This window comes from Salmo salar, chromosome 10 (assembly GCF_965601325.2).
Source record: "Salmo salar chromosome 10, fSalSal1, whole genome shotgun sequence".
Classification (NCBI taxonomy): Eukaryota; Metazoa; Chordata; class Actinopteri; order Salmoniformes; family Salmonidae; genus Salmo; species Salmo salar.
Genome location: NC_138300.1, coordinates 83,845,606 through 83,851,605, shown reverse-complemented (window position 1 = coordinate 83,851,605; position 6,000 = coordinate 83,845,606).

Below are 6,000 nucleotides of genomic sequence, written 5' to 3'. Positions count from 1 at the left end.
ATTCATAATATATCATATGTTTTGCTAATTTGTAGCATATTGTACATTTGCGCCAAATTCGTAACATATCGTACGTTTTGCAAATTCGTAACATGAAATAAGAACAAGTTACGAACATACTGTATCATCAGAAATGAGTAATGTACATCCACAAATTAATACATACCATACGAAACGTAACATATCATACTAAATGGAGTGTCTCAGATTTACATACAGAATAATATGAAATGCTCTGAGACCAGGTTGCATTGCCAACTGAGAGGACATCAGATGTAATGGGTTAATGACACCTTCCCAACAGACATCACGAGAGATCGCTTTGTTACCTGCAGACATTACCCTTCACATACTGAATTACTTTACAGACTTAAGTCTCCTCCTCGCTCCAACCCACCTTCAGCAACACACATTTGATCAAACACTGACCCACTCCATCCCCACTCTGTGAGGAAGGCACGCAGCATCATCAAGGACCCCACACACCCCAGGCACGAGCTGTTCTGTCCCTTACCATCAGGCAGACGGTATTGGAGCATGAGGTCTTATACCAACAGACTCAGGGACAGTTTCTATCTACAGTCCATCAGACTGCTGAACACTGGAACTGGACTGACCACCTGCTGATTCTCTGCACCTTAGCTCACATGCACTCACTCATGCACACACACACGCACGCCCGCACGCACGCCCGCACGCCCGCACGCCCGCACCCACCCACCCACACACGCACACACACACACACACACACACACACACACACACACACACACACACACACATTCAGGCTACACGCACACACACACACACACACATACATTCATGCTACACACACATCACAACTGCTCTTATTATCCTGCTCAGCACTGCCCCTCCTCTCCAATACACGTGTAAATATTGGACTATAGATTGTACCTTCCTGTATTATACTTATGCAACAAAAAAATATATCTATTCTACTGAGCCATTTACTTTATGTTGGTATTCTTATCTTTTCTTATTTCTTATCGTTGTTACGTTGTAGAGAAGGAACCTGCAAGTAAGCATTTCATTGGACAATGTATACCATGCGTATTCCGTACATAGGACTAATACAACTTTAAACTAGATATACAGTATGACCCAGTGATGCCCTAGTAAGTATCCACGTTAGTTAAAGCACAACTGATACATTACATCTCTCCAGTCCACAGCACCTCAATTTGTCTTCCTGATCCCTGAGGACAAGTGTAAACCATGTCTCTATAGAGGGGATATTATGTGTTTACAACAGAGAATTATCTGCTTTGCTAGGACTTTAGGGGTGGCAGGTAGCCTAGTGGTTAGAGCGTTGGGCCAGTAACCAAAAGGTTGTTGGATTGAATCCCCGCGCTGACAATATAAAAATCTGTCGTTCTGCCCCTGAACAAGGCAGTTAACCCACTGTTCCCCGGTAGGCCGTCATTGTAAATAATAATTTGTTCTTAACTGACTTGCTCGGTAATTTTTTTTATTTTTATGAATTAAATAAATAAATATGTATTTGTCCTTCACCTCTTGTCTGACCGAGTAAGAACAAAGTTTAGACTGCAGTTGTGAGAGATGTCTGAGGATGAGGAATACACCTGTACCATCATATGGAATCATGGTGTGTATCTTCTGCTGGTTCTGACTTCTGCTGGTGGTCCAGAGGCCTGGTTGTAATGTTCTAACATACTCTGTTATCTGGGGGTCAGATCTGGAGCCCTCCCCTGTCTCTAACGGCCAGAAAAGGAGAGGCGTCCAGTGCAGAGAGGAGCAGACAATAAATTAAACCAGTGTCCTGTCCAGCAGTGTGGCGGTGTCCCTGATACTGATAGGATCTGTACACTCTCACAGCCAGGAACAATAAGAGACAGGGTGTGTCCACAACAGACAGATCAGAGGGTCTAAAGGGCTGAAGGACTAAATGGAGGGTCTACAGTCAGACTAGAACAGGACAGTCCACTCAAGGTGATCCGTCTCCAGTCTACTGCTCTGAGGAAAGTGGCCCACCGACTATAACTTACATTTAACCTGCACTTTGAAGTGGTTGTGAATGGCACCATTGACATTTTTGTGACCACGTGTGTAAACAACCTCTAAGCTTCTGGGAAACGGTAAAACCCAGACCATGGTAGTTTCACGTGATGACCATAAAATATAATGGAGGTGAATCTCCAGTTGATTGGCTCTTGACCATAATGATAGGAACTGAGGAACTGTGGGACGTTATACAGACAGGTATGTGCCTTTTCCAATCATGTCCAATCAATTGAATTTACCACAGTTGGACTCCAATCAAGTTGTAGAAACATCTCAAGGATGATCAATGGAAACAGGATGTACCTGATCACAATTTCGAGTCTCATAGCAAAGGGTCTGAATACTTATGTAAATAAGGTATTTCTCTATTATTATAATTCTTTGGGTAAAAATGTCTAAAAAACATTTTTTGCTTTGTCATTATGGGGTATTGTGTGTAGATTGATGAGGATTTAAAAAAAAAAACATTTTAGAATAAGGCTGTAACGTAATCGAATGTGGAAAAAGGGAGTTCAGTTCCCTTTTGAGTTCATGGAGAGAGATTTGGGCTCCCAGCAAGCCGGCTTTCTCAGTTGAGAAAAGAGGAGTTTTTATATCATTTAAAAGGACTCAGTCTGCCCTGGTGTGGATTTACAATCAGAGGTGTACAATTCTTTATAGAAATGGGAGAATCTTTGGCTGATTAATCTGGGTTCTGATAGTAATTCACCTGATTCAGATTCAATAGTTGCAATATACTGTACGCTAATTGATCATTACTGCGAAGCTTATAGTAATGGTTGACTTAACTAAATGGATGGCAAATTCTGCTCTCTGTTTTATCAATAGATTTAGCTCTGTTTTGACTGGAGAGAGTAGTCGCTACCTAGTATGAAAAGAGTGTGTGTTGAAAATTATTTTTTGAAGACATTCGCAACTTTAACATACCTTTAATCCTCCCAGAGGTTTTCTCATAACACATCTACAGATTGTCCAGGTTAGAGGAGGATTTGCTTCCCATTCAGCTACAGTAGTAATGATAATCTGAGGCCTATAATTTCCTGAACACAGGCACGTTTCCCAGAAGTCCCATTGCAGTGCTGTCTGTGTACAGGGCTGGCTGACACTTCTGGGACCACCGCTATCTGTGCTTTTGATCTACTCCTCAATCATCTTTCCATGCCAACGATGGTGATTGAAGTTAAAAGGATCCACACAGGTAAATTAGCAGCACACTATGCTATTTTAAAACATCTTGCTTGTAAACTCTTGGGTTTTGGTTATTTCTCTGAAGTAAAAGAGGAACATTATACTACAACTTTACAGAATGGATAAAATGGGTAGAAGACGTGTACAAAGCCGCAGGATAACAGTCCAAAAACAAAGGTACAAAGCAATCAAGCACGTTCCAGTCCAACACCCAGGGTGTGCCTTCAAACATGGGGAGATTCAACCGCAGTCAATACACGTTAGAAGCAGCTTTGGCAGCGATTACAGCTGTGAGTCTTATTGGGTGAGTCTCTAAGAGTTTTGCACACCTGGATTGCGCAATATATTAGCCCATTATTCTTTTCTTCAAGTTCTGTCAAGGTGTTGGGGATCATGCCTAGACAGCGATGTTCAAGTATTGCCATAGATTTTTAAGTCAAAACTGTAACTTGGCCACTCAGAAACATTCACTGTCTTCTTGGTAAGCAACTTCAATGTGGATTTGGTTGTATTATAGGTTAGGAAGGGAAGGGAAAGGGGATACCTAGTCAGTTGTACAACTGAATGCCTTCAACTGAAATGTGTCTTCTGCATTTAACACAACCCCTCTGAATCAGAGAGGTGCCGGGGGGCTGCCTTAATCGACAACCACGTCTGCGGTGCCCGCTTATTGTCCTGCTGAAAGGTGAATTCCTCTTCCAGTGTCTGGTGTAAAGCAGACTGAAGCAGGCTTTCCTCTAGGATTTTGCCTGTGCTTAGATCCATCCCATTACTTTTTATCCTGAAAAACTCCACAGTCTTTGCTGATGTCAAGCATAACCATAACACGATGCAGCCATCACCATGCTTGAAAATAAAGAGGTAGTTACTCAGTGATATGTTGTTTTAGATTTGCCACAACCTTTACAGAAAAAACACCCGTCTCAACGTCAACAGTGAAGAGGCGACTCCGGGATGCTGACCTTCTAGGCAGAGTTGCAAAGAAAAAGCCATATCTCGGGCTGGCCAATAAAAAGAAAAGATTAAGATGGGAAAAAGAACACAGACACTGGACAGAGGAACTAGAAGGCCAGCATTCCCAGTCGCCTCTTCACTGTTGACGTTGAGACTGGTGTTTTGCGGGTACTATTTAATGAAGCTGCCAGTTGAGGACTTGTGAGGCGTCTGTTTCTCAAACTAGACACTCTAATGTGTGTGCACCGGGGCCTCCCACTCCTCTTTCTATTCTGGTTAGAGCCAGTTTGTACTGTTCTGTGAAGGGAGTAGTACACAACGTTATACGAGATCTTCAGTTTCTTGGTAATTTCTCCCATGGAATAGCCTTCATTTCTCAGAACAAGAAAACACTGACGAGTTTCAGAAGAAAGTTCTTTTAAAATGATAAACTTGGAGTAGCTAACACAATGTGCCATTGGAACACATGAGTGACGGTTACTGATAATGGGCCTCTGTACGCCTATGTAGATATTCCATAAAAAAATCAGCCGTTTCCAGCTATAATAGTAATTTACAACATTAACAATCTCTTCACTGTATTTCTGATCAATTTTATGTTATTTTAATGGACAAAAAATGTGACCCCAAACTTTTGAACGGTAGTATATATATACATATATATATATATATATATATATATATATATATATATATATATATGACACATTAATGGACACATTAATATATATATATAAATATATATATATATATATATATATATATATATATGACACATTAATGGACACATTTATATATATATATATATATATATATATATCAATGACAAAAAAAGAAGGATTAAATCTATTTAAACTCCACATTGTACGCACAAAAAAATGAAATCAAAGGGGGGTGAAAACTTATGATACCCACTGTATATCTTCATAAACACTCGGACACGGCTAAGCGTAATATCCTTGATGGTACATAGAAAGTCATGCCACATGTTGGCCTAAAGTTTCAGGCCTGCATGGCTGTAGTCCTATGACATCTTTTTGATTTGCCAAAAGAAAATCTTTAGAAAATGTAAATCATGTGATTTATGTTGCTCTACATGAGTTTGACATTAGTTCAGTGCACTTCTCTACATCTGTGTCAAGTATCTTTTAAACCTGAACAGCACACGAGACAAGACCATTTGACAGAGAAATGCCGAACTCTATAAACTCTATGACGTTTCAACACAATATTTTATGTGAAACAATTTTTCTTCAGGAAACTCAGTTATGGATAATTGGAATTATTGTTTCGAAACAGGATATCCATGGGAAAAGCTCTTGCATGGACACATTAATAACGTTCAACCAATTCATTCTACCTCTACCTTTTTAAGGTGTGGAAATGGACCATTAGCTAAGCTAAATCCATTTACAGGTTCTGACAAGTTTTCAAGGGAAAGTAAGGAGGAACCATATTACGGTACATTGTTTTACAGTTTGTGCCTCTCTTTCGTCTGTAAGCCCATCATATTCCTAAGACTGAGGGGATTCTGCTGCTTTGAAGTCTCAGTCAGAGCCCTATAAGCTAATGAAGGGTAAGCAGTCCAATTCTCCCAGGGATATTTACTCAAGGAAAGAGAAGTAACCATCTCCTTTCAAAATGCTACAACTGAGGTGACAATGAAAAGGATGGTGAACCGCAGGAACAATTGTTGCAAGGGTAATGTCAACAAAAGAGGAAGATACAAAAATTATGAAAAGCAATTTACGCTTTAGCTAGTCGTTTAGACTAACCGGAAATGTATTTCAAAACCCGAAAATGTATTTTTACACC